This window comes from Podarcis bocagei (genome assembly GCF_964188305.1).
Source record: "Podarcis bocagei genome assembly, chromosome: 6".
NCBI classification, from domain to species: Eukaryota; Metazoa; Chordata; class Lepidosauria; order Squamata; family Lacertidae; genus Podarcis; species Podarcis bocagei.
The window spans coordinates 54,224,929-54,242,075 of record NC_138130.1 but is presented as its reverse complement, the minus strand read 5'-3'; the positions used below and the strand labels follow the sequence as shown (position 1 = coordinate 54,242,075).

The window sequence follows — 17,147 nt, the reverse complement described above, 5'->3', positions numbered from 1 at the left end:
TAGCCTTTTAAGGCTGTTTTATTTCTTTTTAAAAAATGGTTTGTGACTCACCTAAAAGTTTAGACACGTTCTTAATTTTGTACTTTCTCTTTTCATTCAAGCAGAAAATCCCCGCTCTCTAATGTAAAGGACAGGAATAAAATACTTCGTTTTAGAAATGCTTTTAAAAAGATATTCAGAGATTTTCCTAAACCTTTTGCCCGAAAGACAGTTATGCCGCGGAGAGGAAAATAACGAAGGAGCTTGTCTGAAAGACCCCGGGGTTTCAAGAGAAGAATGAATATCAGTTCCCTGGGGTGGGTTGGGTGGGGGAGGAACCCCAGAGTAGATCGAATGTGAAGGGCTCTGCAATTGCGAAGCCGATTTATAAATTTCTGGTCCACACCGAATTCACAGGCTGTCCTTAGGAATGCTAAGTTAGCTAGGCAGATCCTCAGTCCGATCCTATGCATGTTGACTCAGGAATAGGTCCCAGCGAATGCAATGGGGTTTATCTCTATCCCCTCTTGCTCAAATAAGGCTGCACCCCTATGCACACTTAGCTGGGAGCAAACCCTATTGAAATCAGTGGGATTTCCTTCTGAGTAAACATGGATAGGATAGGCTTCCTGAGGAGCACGTTCCAGTTGCTTGCATCGGGGTTCGGCGCTGAAGAATTCCGGAATTGCGAGCAGGCGGGTGGGGAGGAAGCCCATCAAGATCCCAATTTCTCAACCAAGGAGTTGACCCCAAAGGCAGGAAGCAGCCTCTTGCACGGTTGTTGCCCCCCCCCTATCCTAAGCTCCACTTACCCGAGTCTAACTCACACAGGTAGAATAGAAATTTACACCCATTAATTCTATCTCAAAACTGTGAAGGAGAAGCGCAGCTATAGAAAAGACCCGCAGCTCTTGCGTTTGGGTTCGCGCGTGGAATCAACCTGCCCTCGCCTTCCATTTTAAAGACGCAAACCACAGAAAGCAGCAGCCCATGGCCGCCAATGGGGACCTTTTCCCTCCGAAAGATCATAGGGGCTGGGAGAGGGGCGTTCTCCATTCCGATCTTGGTGATACAGTGAAGAGATAAATCTCCTCCATCCCTTCTGTTGTCTGCACAGAAGAACCGCTCTCCTCCAAGCTTAATAATAATAATTATCACAATCACAATAACGACCATAACCTACACACAAGAAAGGTAGGTCTTTGGAACATGGAATCGGAGGTGTAGTTTGGCCCTGACCACATTTGCATGCACATTTCCAGTTGGTTTATGCGCAGAAAGCGGAAGAGGAGAAAGTCATAGAAGTCTGCAGGGAAAAAAAGTCAGAAAAGCCACTTCCGGATTGATAGAGGACACGACCTCCCAAAGTAAAACAATGCCTCTGAAGGGCAAGGGCAGCACTTTTTGCTGTTGTTTTCAATGCAAGAAACTATCACCATCTATCATGAAGATTTGGAGGAGTTGAGTGTTTTCCTTTTCAGAGAGAGGAAGAGCAAATTGCAACTCATTGCCCGAACACTTTGCCTTTGCTGCAGCGGCTCCTTAGCCTCCTACCCGGCTCTCAGTCTCTGTTTTATTACAGCGGAGAAGAAACCACAGCTAAAATCTCCGAGCCATTAAGGAATCTTTCTGTCACAGAAGATTACTCGGATACAAAGCATCCAGCTTTTAGGTAACAAAGTTAAGACAAGCCTTTGGAAACATGAGAGACCAACAAATAGGGCATGTGGCAAAGAAAAGTCAAAAAAGAGAGCACGATTGTAATGGAAGCCCTGTTCTGGTCTGCCAATACCGCCAAGGGATGTGTTGCACAGAATGGGGTCCTTAATGCCATTAAAATGGCGTGTGGCATTGGGTATACTTTACAGAAGCAGCAAAGTAACTTATTCCTTGAAAATGAGAAAATGAGAAGACAAAGGGAGAAAAAGTAAAGCATCCTCTTAGTGACATTTCCCCCTTCTTGGAGGTTTTGAACAGTTGTTCCACTGATCCTACATGCATGGTTGGGAGGATGTTTCTGGATCATTATCAAGGGCTCCCCAGAAACGCATCAGAGTTCAACCAGTAATGGCTGAGAAGCGTTTCTCACCCCTTTGATCCGCAGGGAAACAACAAGGTACCCTCTCAGATTACTGTGGTGCAAGGTTTAGTCCATTCCTCAAAGCGCATGTGCCCTTGATTCTAATCTAGAACATGATGCAGAATCTTCTGCAAGGTGCTGGGGCTCTGTGGCAGATGTCCAGCGAAGGCTTTTCCCAACGGCAGAAAAATTTGAACGCTGCTTTAGGATTTTATTGTTAGGATGGATCAGTTAATCCAACACTTTTACAGCCTGCTCCTAAATCTTTGCTGTTAGAGCTTTCTGTTTATGACACTGGCGTAAGAAGACCATGGAGAAGGGGGCATACTGGAAAGCTCTGAGGTCCTGAACTATCATAACTGTTATGCCATAGTCAGAACACATTACATACAATAATGCATTCCCACTGCAACTGTGGGATTTGAGAGAAGTGAAAGGTACTGAGAGCATATGGCCCATTGGGCCTCAGCAACACAGAGCTACAATTCAGTTTCATATAGCCATAGGGCTGGTGGTTCACACATGAAATCATTTAGCTTTTCATCTCTTCATTACTCAACTCTTGGGGCCTGGTTCACAAAACATGTCCATCACTTGATGACTGCAGCATCCACTGAGGTCTGTCTATCATCTCTCTCTCTCTCTCTCTCTCTCTCTCTCTCTCTCTCTCTCTCTCTCTCTCTCATCTATCATCTATCTATCATCTACCTACCTACCTACCTACCTACCTACCTACCTACCTACCCATTCATCCACCCACCCTACACACACACACACACACACACACACACACACACACACACACACACACACTGTTCCATATCCCCTCTCACACAATGCATTTCAGTGGAATCACTTCCTGCATAAAATCTAAATGGGATGTGATATACAGGTGTGTGCATCATTCACTTGCTATTTTTTAAAATCAAAAGCAGCCCTTTCTTCTCCCCCCTGGGCAGGTCTTCTCATTCCAGCCACACCCACACCCACCCACCCACCCTTTGAATTTCTGACATAAAATTGAGTTTTGTACATTCTGGTTTATGACAGGAAGGAAGGAAGGAAGGAAGGAAGGAAGGAAGGAAGGAACCAGCCAACCAAGCAACCAACCCCAAGGGTTGGTGTCATGCTGTTCAAGCCAGAAGTGGGGGATCCACAGCTGAATTGCTTTGGGGAAAAGTGGTTGGATGCTGCCTGATCAAAGTGGGTCAGGCCAAATCAAACATCCCATTCTCTCCCCACCTCTCTCCCTCTTTCTCCCTCCCTCTCACAAACACACACACACCATATTCTCTGACTCTCTCTCATACTCACTCCCATTAATTCACTCTCCCCCTCCCTCTTTCTCCAGACAAACCTTTCATGTCCTCTTTATGAGGCACAACAGGTACAATATTAGACTGATCCTTAGAAGGAGCCACGTTTTGCCGAGGCTATTTGCAATATCTTCCCCACAACATCAACTGACTACATCAGAGAAAGGGTACAAAAGCCGTACCAAAATCCACATTAACCACGGTCGACGCCACTAATGCATCATCGCAGCCACAGTCAAAGCCACAAGTTAATCTCATAAACTGTTTCTCTTCCACTTAACATTTCACCTGCAACTAACTACCCAGCCACTCTGCTGCTGCTGGCTCAAATGATGTATCTTTGGCTAGTCATATTTAATAGCCGTTTCCCTGTATGGATCAGCTTCAACTGTTTGACAGTAGTGGTGTATATGCAACAGGATTTGGAGGAAGTGTGTGTGTGTGAGTGTGTGTGTGAGAGAGAGAGAGGGAGAGAGAGAGAATGAATGAATGAATGAATATGCGACATGCCTGGTACTGGGTAAGGCTTGCAGTAAGCTATGGAGATGTCAGGAGGGAGAGAAGAAAGGGGTAGGAGAAATTGGAATGTGTCATGAAAGGTTTTCCACAAGTGAACAGTAATTTGAGATCTATGTTAATGGATGAGGGGAAACTGGGAAAAGCTATAATGGATGGAGATATTTGAGGCAGCATGCATACACATGGGATGCAGGGAAGGGATATGGAGTGTGTGACACAAAGAGAGGATTAGGATGAAGAGAAAGAGATGGAGAGCTACCTATGTCACCCTACAGACTCTGACCACTTTTTGGCTCTGCTTCTACCCGCCATTGGAGGTGAACCTGATGGATATTTCCAGTCATTCAATAACCCAAACAGAGATGAGTTCCCCACCCATATTCCTTTACAATATTTGTGGTTTCATGGAAGGCTTTTTGAAAGAATTGCTTTTCAGTCACAGAAGGAAGTGAGTATACATGATCACAAATAAATGTTAAATGTACTGTAAACATTACTAAGGTGCAATCCACTAAGACCTCCATACATTTCAATTGGCTTACACAAATCTCCCACAGAAAAAAGCTGACACCAGATCTGAGTACAAGCTGTACTTGAGAAACTGCTCTGTAGCACATGGATCCTAAGCATGCCTATATAACAGTTCCATTCATTTCCATGAGTCTTACTTTTAATTAATCTTGATTAGTGATAGAGTACAGGTAATTCCATTCCATTCCCTTTTCATTTTTATTTTACCTGTAGTATTTTTCTGTTGCTCACATCCCTTTGGATCCGCTACAGAGCTGGTGTTAAAATCAGCCATTTGGAGAAATGGGCTATGAGACATTGGACTATTTAAGAACCATTTCATATAACCAGGGCTAAGATAATGAAAGTTCCACTGTGAGTATGGAGAAAATGTGACTTTCTATATGTTGAACTACAACTCCCATAATCCTTGACCATTCTGGTTGGGGCTGATGAGAGTTGGAGACCAACACAGTGGTACCTCAGGTTACAGATGCTTCAGGTTACAGACTCCACTAACCGAGAAATAGTACCTTGGGTTAAGAACTTTGCTTCAGGATGAGAACAGAAATCGCGCAGCGGTGGTGCAGTGGCAGCGGGAGGCCCCATTAGCTAAAGCGGTGCTTCAGGTTAAGAACAGTTTCAGGTTAAGAATGGACCTCCAGAACGAATTAAGTTCTTAACCCGAGGTACCACTGTATCAGGAGGGGTTCTACTATGTGGTTAGACACTTTAAAATCCAGTGTATGAAAGTCCTTTGGCTGACTCTAGGGGTATGTATGTGTCATCTGATGTGGGCAGAGAAGGGTTAAACCTCCCCTCCCTGTATACTCTGTTTCCAATGAGAATTAGGCCCCATGATTAGTATTACATTATTATTTTTTAAGTTCCAGACGTGGTTATTTACCGCATAATGAAAGCCATGTCTAGCTTGGCCCTCATCAGTCATTCAAGTCAATGATGCTCTGTTCTTTATGTCTTGGGATGTTTGAGAACATATTTTAATTGCTCTTTATGGATCTCTCATCTCTGCAGTAATTTAGATTGACCAGAACAGTTTCCATACTGGGCACTGGTAGTCTGTATTACAGGCCTGTTACCCCAGAAGTGTGTGATTGAAACTAGAAGGACTGTGTCCAAGTGGGCACTCTCAGTTTAAACCTGGCTTTGCACAAGCCCACAACAAACCTTCCTTGACTTTGATGGTAGTAGAATTGCAACATTCGGGTCTAATCTTCTATCCCCATCTGTCAAAGCTGTGATCTATGTGCATGAAAGTGAAGGAAGAGATAGAGTCTCCTATGAATAAGAGACGGGTATCTCAATTTCTCTGAGGAAGTGAAACTCCAGTCTTTTAGAGAGGAGTGTAAATGAACCATTGCTACCTTCTTATCATTCAGTGCATTTGCTTCCTAACATTGATAGAGAGCCTGATGGGTAGATACAACGTCTGTTCCCTGATTCAAGTGGATCTTTTGTGTTATTCTCCACAAAATCCAGAGACAGCCCTGTGTAGTTTGGTCCATTGTGGAGGGGGCAACCACTTAAACCTATAATAGCATGCAACCAACCACAGTTTCATAAAATAATTAGTTGGTCCTAATAAACTATCAAATAAATTAAGGTATTACCCGGCAGAGACTTACCAATGTTGTCCAGGGACCTGAGCATGCCCAGTGGGAATTTAAACTGGCTTTTTTTGTAAAAGGCTTCTGCACAACATCACACACCTTTAAAACACGCTTCTGAGTTTGAAAACCAGTATGCCACACATGATGTGGACAGTCATTCTTAAACTCAGTTCCATAGTTATATGGGGCGTCTGAAGAACCAGTTGCATTGTTCTCTGTACTGTGGGTATTGTCCTTAACAGGGTTGCTCCTGACTTGTATTAAAGTAAGGAAGAGAACCAGAATGCTTGCATGAAGTTTGGTGGGGAATGGTCTTGCAAACAGGTCTGGGAAGTCTGGTGTTGGATCTTCTGCATGTATTTGCCACAAAGCAACTATTATCGCTCTTCAGTGAAGAAAAGCAGAAGCAGCCAAATGAATTGGCTCTGGGTCTTGGCCAGGCTAACGCAACGTTTGATGGAATCTCCAACTGGGATTTCCATCCTGATTCTAAATAAGTTCAAGGTATTACAAACAAAACAGGGCTGAAAAGCAAAATATTTAAAATAAGCTCCTTTTATTCCCATCAGCCTGACTTCTGTACAATATGCTTAAGCCAGGGTTATAAATTAGCCTCAGTTCAAGCGCATTTTTGCTTAATCTAGGTTGTAAACACACTTTTCAGCTTCAAAAATGGCAACGTTTTAGTTGCAACCTAAATCTGGCACTCATTTTGTTTGCATGGCGTAAAAATATGAATGAGAAGGATTTTAGAACATAGCCTGCAAATTACGGTAAGTATTAGGATCACAAAACTGAACTTCAACAAAGCAGAACAAACTGACCAAATTCCAGCTGTTGTTTTAAGTATTACACAAATAATGCCCTGCAGTTTCAGTTTTTCCTGATATCTATCAAAAGAACCATTTGAAATTGAGAATTCTGAGCTATTGATCCAGAATAATATTTATCAATTGAAATGTAAATGAAACAGCCATAGGTCATAACTCACCTTTTGTTCTTATAATGTTTATTATAAGTGTATATGTACTGTATTTCTAAGAATTTTATATATCTATTTATCTATATCTATATATTCACCCACAGAAGCACTGTAGAGCATCTGCAATGTTCTCTTATGCTGTTACTTTCACCGGGACCTAATACTAAGTTCACACTATACACGTCTAGTAAGAAGTAAAGCCAAATAAGTTCCATGGACTTGACTCTCAGCCTTACAGTGCAAACCTATGCACATATACTCAGAAGTAAGCCTTATTGCTTTCAATGGGCTTTGCTTTCAGGAACGTATGCCAAGGATTGCAGCCTTTAGTGTCATTAGCATTGGTCATTAGCACATGCATGGCCTCAAATTTAAGACATAACAGATTTCTAAATACATATGTCATGACAAGGGAACCAGAATTGCAATCATTCAGTACTTTGAATGGGATCAATATATTTAATCTATTTAGAATTAACAGCAGAAACCATCACAATGGGGTTCCCCGAAGGCAAACAACTTGAACTTGTAATTTTAAGAAATCTTTCAAAATATTCTAGTTGTTAATAAATGCAGAGCTAGTTTTCTTTAGCAGTTCCGCTAACTGAAAGCCATTCACCAGATCAGCCAGTCCCCATTATTGTATAGCAACAGAGAATTTTCTTTTAACAAACGCATCCCATAGAAAAAAACAAATAAGCATTTACCAAAGATGCCCGTCATTGCTCTGTTTTTCCTCATCAGATACATGGCCCAGGATAGAGGGGATGGCATGCCAAACTGTCCATGATTCATGGTCACCTTCAGTAGGATGAGAGCCAAGCAGGGTTGCCAGACACAGCAAACGACCAACAAAAACTAAAGAAGGAGAAGGCAGCTCTCTCTCTTTCCCCCTTCCCTCTTGTGCTACCCCAGAGATCTTTATTTAACACAAGCAAATTGAAAAATGGCATGCAGTCATGCTTAGTGTGTTGTTTTTCACTAACCAAACTCACAAGAGACTTCACTTCTTTTTTTGCCTCAGGCATTTATAGACTAGTAATTTTTATTTAGCTACTCAAATGATTCCCCCCACCCCACTGTCCATTGGCCAATTAGAGTGGAAAGGCTTAATTGTGAGAGGTTTCACTTTGGTTGGTTAAAGTAAAGATACACACTTTGGATAAGATAATGTGCTATTTTTGAGTTATTTTCTTTGGGAAAATTAGTGTCTTACATCGATAGAAAGCAGGATTGTCATTTTTCAGTGGTAGGCTCATTATCCCTTCAGCTCTTATCAATCTCAAGACTGGATGCATTTCTGAATGATATGCTTTTTAGCCTGAACAGGTGAACCACATAAAGAATGCTGATAGTGAATTTTTGAGGCCAATGTAAATAGGTAAAATAGGTAAAATAGACTTTCACATAGTGGATACCTCTGAACTTGAAATCTATGGGGCTATGGTCCTTCATGCAATTCTGCACATTTTCATTGAAAACCTATGAGCATAACAGCTTCTTAACAGCTGGATCCACAAAGCAATTAAGATGAATTCTTAAGGTCATAGTTAGATCCCTGCTCAGGTTGCATCTAGACTAGACTACTGCAGTGTGTTTTATTTTGGGCTCCCACTGAAGACGTCTTGGAAATTTCAATTAGTCCTAGCAGTTACAGCTGCTGCATTGCTAACTGGGACTGGCAGAACTGGACCAGTTGGTGACCCATTTCAGAATAATATGTGCTTCCTCAGGAAGCTACCTTATTCTGAGTCAGACCATTGCTTACTGTAGATTAGGGGTGGGAAATCTATAACCTTCTAGATGTTGAATTCCAACCTCTGTCAGCTCCAGCTAGATGGTTACTGCAATAATGCGGTGCCTAAGAATGTATGTTATGAACAAAGAAGCCTGATTCAAAATCTCACTTTGGAAGATTTAGAAGAAGATGGTTGAAGATGATGGGAATTGTAGTCCACCAACATCTGGAAAAGACCCTGATGCTGGGAAAGATTGAGGGCACAAGGAGAAGGGGACGACAGAGGACGAGATGGTTGGACCATGTTCTCGAAGCTACAAACATGAGTTTGACCAAACTGCGGGAGGCAGTGGAAGCCATGAGTGCCTGGCGTGCTCTGGTCCATGGGGTCACGAAGAGTCGGACATGACTAAACGACTAAACAACCACCACCACAACATCTGGAGGGCCACTGATTCCCCAACCATTTTCTAGGCAATTTCATATGTTTGGGGGAAGGACCATAGTTCAATAGAAGAGCACAGTATTCAATCCTTGTTATCTTCAGTTGAGAAAAGCCCACTCATAGAGCAGATGATATGAAAGGCCTCTCCCTGGTACCCTGTGGAGCCATTGGCAATCAATGTAGACTAGTGGTTCCCAAACCTTTCCTTCACATGGACCACTTGAAAATCGCTGATAGTCTTGGTGGACCACTTAATGATTTTTCTGCCTGTAGTAGCAAATGTAGTGTCCTGTGCTAGATACTGTATCATTTTTAATTGTGTCTATCACTTCTTTTATTTCTTACGCTTTGCATTCCAAAATACAATTAAAAGACCATTAAAATTAACAGGAATATTTCATGCAGACATGCTGCAGGCCACCTGAACAAAAGTCATGGACCACAGTTTGGAAGCCCCTGGTGTAGACAATGGACCACTAGCCTGACCAGGGATAAGGCAGCTTTCTATGCGCCTGTACACACTTGCTATGCACAACCAGTGCCATTTTTCCATTACTGCCTTCCTTCCTGGTAAAGAAAATGTTGCATTATTTTGCAACATTTCTTTCTCCCCTGCATTAAGGGAAGAAAAGAAAAACATCTTTGCAAGAAATATTCTTCACTTCCCCAGGAAAAAGTATGGGAGGGAAAGGGAAAGGAGGTGACATGCATGATACCACACACATCCTCCGCTATCTTTATATCAGTTGCATAATCTTATGTTGCAATGTTATTTAACTGTAACAGAAAGGGTTATTGAGGCCTGGGGCAAAAGTTTTTGCAACTATATAGCAAGGTGTTTCCTGGGTTTTCAGACCCTGTGGTTCAGCAAAGGTGCAATAATAACCCATCTGGTAAAACCGAGATAAAGCTTTCCTCAGGGCTATGCTATTATCTTTGAGATAACTAGGCAGGCCTTCTACTTAAATGTGGGATTTGGAATTCAGAGATCCTATAAGATTTTTTGTGTGTGCTTTCTCTAGTTTCCCCTATCATGGTCTTTCAATTTCAAGCATATATTTTGAGAATGCATATGCAAGAATATGAAGTCAGTGCACAAAAATCTCATTGAATAAGGTCAGGAGTACACCATGTCCTTTTTTGAGATGTACTTAATATGCACAGACTTCCAAAGGTTATAATAAAAATAAAAATTATATTATTTGTACCCTGCCCATTGACTGGGTTGCCACTTGCCCTTCATACCCTTATTCTGGGTGAATTTGTCATTATTTGCTGCTCAGGGCACTCCTGAGAGCCAGTGCACTGTAGTGGATAGAGAGTTGGACTAGGACATGGAAGACCAGGATTCAAACTTCAATCAGCCATAAAGCTCATTGGGTGACTTTCAGCCAGTCACTTGCTCTCAGCCTAGCATACTTTGCATGATATTGTGAGGATAAAATGGGGAGGAGAGGCATGCATGCCCCCTTAAGCTCCTTGGAGGAAATGTGTGATATAAATGTAACAAACAAACAAACAAACAAACAAACAAACAAACAAGGTAAGCACTGCGAAGCCCTTATTACAGCCCTCTCTTCCATTTATTTGCTATATCTAAGGGCCTCAGTTAAAGTGAGTAAGCTCTGCCTGTCCCACACATGCTGGTGACTCACATCAGCCACAGCAGTAGGGAACAGCGCGATCTGTTCCCACAGAACTCAGATTATCAAACAGTAGCTCAAATAGCAGTACAGTGTTATCTCTGTTTATGAACTTAGTCCATTCCAGAAGTCTGTTCTTAAACTGAAACCGTTCTCAAATTGAGGTGTACTTTCCCTAACGAGGCCTCCTGCTGCCAGTGCCCTTCCACCGTTTGGATTCTGTTCTTAGACTGAGGTAAAGTTCTCAAACCAAGACACTATTTCTGGTTTTGCGGAGTTTGTAAACCAAATCATTCTTAAATCGGATTGTTCTTAAACCGAGGTACCACTGTATTCCATTCCTATAGAAACGAAGCATAACTAAGGTGATAATATTGTGGAAATCATCAGCACCCACACTACTACCCCCACCACATCTCTGCCTTGTTTTGTTTCACTGCCAAGGGGCTATAAACAACAACAAAAATGTCTGCCATTAACAACCCAACTCTGCACAACCTTGCTAACTGGTAATGGGCTGTTGCTGTCAACAGAGTAAGACCCCCCCCCCAGATTGATACTTTATGGTGGGTGTATTCTGCAACATATAGTGCATTGACAGTGGATTTATTCTGCTTTGGTTTGTTCTGCAATGCTTCCTCCAGTGCTAGCACATTATTGCTGTCTCGAGGGGCTATCACACATCAAAAGTGGGACAAAAATTAAGCAGAACACTTGTGGTATGAAAAGTTAAGGGATTTCAGCATGAAATTATGGGATATGCACTTGATGGTAATGAAGCAGTATGATTGCCCCAAAACTTTTGCAGGTGCAAACAGTTTTTAAAGTAGAAACACATACGACTGCCTCAGTAGCATCATGAATACACAATTTACCATGAATACACAATAAAAAGGATGCCTGGAGAGACTCACAGCAATCCAGGCTGTTATGCCAGTTCACCATTCATTTATAACATTTGCATCCCACCTTTCCAAGTGATTGTCGAAGACACCTAACATTAAAATATAAAGCCGCACACCAAGGACAAGCCTATTAAAAAGCCATAGTGTAAACAAATGAACAGGAATCCACTTTGCTTTGGGTGTATGAACGAGTCTGGAATTGTGGTCAGCTGCTTCGAATAGTGTAGCTGAAATATGAAACAGCACATGCCCTTTTCATCTAGCTATAGAACAATTCACTTTATAAGCTTGTAAAGGTTCCTTTACACAACACCAAATTTATGGGAAATCCCCATGAAGGTTATAAGATGTGACGATCCTACCTACAGCTCTCTTGATGCATCTACATGAGCTGCACTGTTACTGCGTACCTTTGTTTTGGCCTAAACTGCCAGCTGGTATCTCCCCCCCCCCACCACATTCATTGATTTTACTTGCTTATTTAAGACCTTTCCCCACCAGCTGCCCTACAAAACAACATAATAGCCCCATAATAACATTTTTTAAAAATTATGAACTTTGTAATCCCAAAATATATCACAAAACATCACCGCTACCACTGCTGCCAACTCGGACAGCCATTGGAGGAAGTCATCAGTGGCTGCTAGTTGTGATTGTTGTAAAGCACTTCCAGTATCAGAGGCAGTAGGTCTCTGAATATTAGCTGCTGGGGAACATGAGTGGCAGAGGGCTACTGTGCCCATGTCCTGCTTGTGGGCTTGCCATGGGCATCAGGATGGTGAACAGGACCAGGTAGGCTTTTGGTCCAATCTGACAGGGCTCTTATTCTCTTCTTAATGCAGCCAGTGACACATTGGTTTATCGGGACATACCTTCAACTGATGGGACGCGGGTGGCGCTGTGGGTTAAACCACAGAGCCTAGGGCTTGCCAATCAGAAGGTCAGTGGTTCAAATCCCCATGACGGCGTGAGCTTCCGTTGCTTGGTCCCTGGTCCTGCCAACCTAGCAGTTCGAAAGCACGCCAAAATGCAAGTAGATAAATAGGTACCACTCCGGCGGGAAGGTAAACAGCGTTTCTGTGCGCTGCTGTGGTTCGCCAGAAGTGGCTTAGTCATGCTGGCCACATGACCTGGAAGCTGTACGCCGGCTCCCTTGGCCAATAAAGCGAGATGAGCACTGCTACCCCAGAATTGTCTGCGACTGGACCTAATGGTCAGGGGTCCCTTTACCTTTACTTTACCTTCAACTGAATCTGGGACTGTTCCAGTGCAAAGCATATGCTCTGCCAGTGAACTAACAGTCCTCCTCAATGGAATGGCTATACTCATTTGGAGGTTGCATTTTGGCTGAGGGAGAAAAGTTTCCCTTTCCAAACTCTGCATCTGGGTTGAGTGTCCATCAAGCCTTCCCCCCTCTCTCCCCACTCCATCATGCAGCCTGTCCTCGTTCTGATGCCACACTCTCCAACACCACTCTTTCTGCCTCTGTAGCCTATCCAATAATGTTGATTAGGCTCCAGGGCAGAAGCAACGTTTTGCACTTTCTTCGAGGACAAGGTTTCAGTTTGGGAGAAAACTCAACCTTACTTTCTTTAATAATTCAACTGGCAGTATTGTGTAGATACTCTTAACTGCTACTTAAAAGTAATTAATTGATTTTCTGACATATCAGTTAACAATGTATTGCACTGACATGAAGTTGTGATTTGGCTGTTGATTGGGCTGGATGACTAGATGCATCATGCTCAGTTCAGGAGTTTCGCGCTGAAGGCACTAAAAATATTCACCTATAAAAGGAAAGGAATCTGAAGGGTGCTGTTGTCCGAAACTCTTTTAGAGTTATCTGCAGCTTTAGTTGAAATAAAATATTGCATTATTATTTATAGTATGTTGCAAGTATTTATATATCCAACGGTAGGCTTGGCAATACATTTCCTATCAGCACAAGGCGCCAACCACTACTGCTTCTCCCTCTCTCTCTCCCTATAGACACCCAGGACAGGCCTTTCAATCAGCATTCCTCTCTGTGGTCCTCTTGTAGTTATGAAACAATGAGGGACAGAAATGGGTATGAAAAAAATGAGGAGGAGCATTGTCAAGCAAAGGGCCTGTTTCCCACCTCTGGCCACTCATGACCATGGAGCTGTGGACCCCCAGAGAGTAGTAGGATATAAGCATCATATCTATGTAATGTGACCTTGGGCCACTGGATGGATTCTTCCCCTGCCCCATAGGAAGAAGAACATCAGGGCAAAGTGGAGAGCAACCTGTCCCCATTCATTGGCCAATGAAGGAACAGTAGTTGGGAATGTGCTTTTTGTAGTTTTAATTTGTTTTAAACTGTTTTTAATATTGTGCAATACAGTGTTTTAGCATACACTCTGTTAGGATGAGACATAAATGCATATAGTAAATCGATTTGTCCCGATTTCAAGCTTTGGCTCGAGAACTTTATGTGTTCAGCAGATACCATGACGTATTTAAGCTTTAGAAGAAAGATAACTGGGAGACTCTTGGCAGCTTCAGTAAATGCATACTCTGTGAGGTGTTTAGGTTAGGACTAGGGGAAGTCTGGAGATAAAAAAGAGAGAGAAGGGAACAACTATCAATAATTAATGCCCCCTGCAGATGAGAGAAAGTATCAAGATTTTGCTGAAGTCATTGATTGATTTTCTGACACAACTGCTGAAAAGGTGCAGAGGCAGGCACTCGGAGTGAAGTGTCAGATAAACGATCCATTGTTAAATGGGATTCTGCTGTTTAGTTACTAACACAGTTTGGTGTTTCATTGATTACAGCTGGAGGTCTGTGTTAGGCCCTCGCAGTGGCCGATATAGGCCAAACTGACAGACAGCTGTCAGGGTAGAAAATGGCACCATAACCAAGTATTGCTTTTTATGGGCAGTTCTACAACAGTAGTGTAGAACTGCCCGTAAAGCCTTTTTGAGACTTTCATAGAAGGCTTCTTTGAGCAGACTGCAACAGAATACAAAATCTCACTCTAGACATTTATTTCTTCCAGATCAAAGTGCTGTTGGGGAGAATTATTACTGTGCCAGACTTCCGTTCACTGTTTATTATTATACTGCCTTCCCCCTCAAGGTCTTGAAATTAGAAACTGTACATTATAGGTATGGGTAAGAAAAAATGCTGTATCAGGCCCATTTCCACCAGGATGATTTTTCTACAAGTCTAGAAAACTTCCTAAAAACCCATAACCAATGGGTCCTGTCGGGATGACTTTTCAACAAGTATGCATGCAGTGATTACTCACTGAAATACACACAGAAGATACACACAGTTTCCGTGCATACCCCTGTTGCTATTTTCACCCCTCCCATTGCTAGAATCTCCTGATCTGATGTTTTGAGAAAGGAGGGGGTGGAAACTGCTCTTCTACTCTTCCGCTCCTGCCTGACTGCCTGACTGTGTGTGGAGAGAGTCTTATCTATGTAGTGACTAGATGGCTGAGTGGGAGATATAACACTCATGCAAACCGGTGGTTCTTTAGTTTGTAGTAGCTATTAGAAATAAAAGGAGTTATGCTTCACAGCTAGCTTCCACGTTATTTATATTCTGCATGAGTGGTGCTCACAATGCACAGTTGTGGGTCCAGTGGGACCTGCTTTCCAGGATTGGAAGGTCTCTGAAAGTGCTCCAGTCACCTAGCCCAGTTGGGTCAGAACCACTTATTGAGCCCAGTTGCTGACATCAGTTGAAAGGCGTACTGACAACCTCCAGGATTACACTGTACAGGAGAAAAATAAGTCACTTTACAGTAAACCTACCGGCACCAAACTCAACACTTCCTGAAAAACAGGTCGTAGGGAGAGGATGCCTTTCAATAGATGTTCTCAGTCATTATACCGTTGACTTTGTTCAACGCTGTATACATAATTACTGAAACTTGAGGAAAGCGGTGTGAATTCATGCATCACAGAGAACTTTATTCACAATATGCATAGGAATTAAACAAAATCATCATTAAGAAGTGGATCTAATTACAGCATTGGAATGAGGTGGGTGGGGGCAGATTTGCCCTCAATGGTCAGTTGCTTTGTGTACAGCTCTTATGGAATTCAAAGTCACCAGATAGGGGCCTTCACTTGAATATCCCTCATCCCAGCTAGCCAGACTCTTAACACAGACAAAGAACTGAGATATGGGACAGATCAGAAGAAAAAGAAGGCAGTGTATATGCCTATTCAACACAGTAGTTTAGTAATTCAGTCTGTTTCCTACTGCTGCCAACTGGAGTGCAGCTCAGAGTGGAAAAACATTTGTGAGCTGCCCCCACCCCCAGTTAAATTGCAGCCCTCCTACCTAAGTCAATGGAAATGTCTTATTGATTTGAATGGAACAGGCATGTTTCCTGGTCTCCTGTACCCAATCACTCTTTCCTACTGGTGTCTGAGCAACATCTATTATGCACAAGAACAAATATTTCCAGGCACAGAGAATGATCCCTATTTTACAAGCTTACTCTATGAGATCTGGTAAGAAGCATTACTGTCAGTTATTGCAGTCCTCAGAACTTCTGCTTTCCAATGAAAAAACGCACAAAGGCATCCAGTGTTTTCTACATTCGCTGAGATGATAGCAGATGGCTGTTGGGAGACTCTATGCAAATTCCACTCAAATGTTCCAGGTTTCTTACTAGCTAAGAGCTTGCCATGTGACATTTCATCAGGCAATAAAAGATAATGCATTTTCCAGGGGGGCGGGGATGCAAATCTCAGAGGTTTTATTGTAGGCTTCTATTGTATATGGTATTATGAATCTCTCAGGTGAATGTAAATTCAGTATTTCAGAGCTGTACTAAAAACAACTGAAAGAATTATCACTCTGCCATATAAGCCAGGGTCTTTGATGCCCAGTTTTTAAAAAGGAAACCTACCTTATAAAGTATATATTAGTGGAACTGGACTTCGTTCATTTCAAGGGGTTAATAACGGTATACGGAGGGTATGGCATATGCAAATTTTTACCACTATCTTCTACACATAAGCATGACAGGAATAGACAGTGCTAGGTGTATACCATGTGCTATTTTAGCATTTGTGTTTTGTATATTGTGCTATTTTGTATATTCCTTTCTGATAGCTGCTATTTGAGAAGAGTCTTTGTTAGTCTATTTTTGATGATAGTATTTTAAATCAAAGACAGGGTGGTTAGTGTGCATTTGTGTGTGCTTGCGTGCTCTTTACTTTAGTCATGTTCCTTTTTTGGCATTATCTGGTGCAATCTCACTTCTAATTAAATGTATGCTTCTTCCTTAGGCCTTAAAAGGAAAAATGAGTTGTCTGATTCTCAGAAAACAATTCTTAATTATCTGCCATATTTGTTCAACATAATAAAACACGTGACTCTGGGGAAAAAATCATAGTAAGAAAATTTAT

The 17,147-nt window shown here is 42.2% G+C and overlaps 1 protein-coding gene across 3 annotated transcripts in view; it reads right to left on the bottom strand.

Annotated features, from left to right (window-relative positions):
• Positions 1 to 17,147, bottom strand: part of RUNX1 (RUNX family transcription factor 1) — a 181,277-nt gene that overhangs the window by 95,198 nt on the left and 68,932 nt on the right. The gene's annotated exons all lie outside the window — the stretch shown is intronic.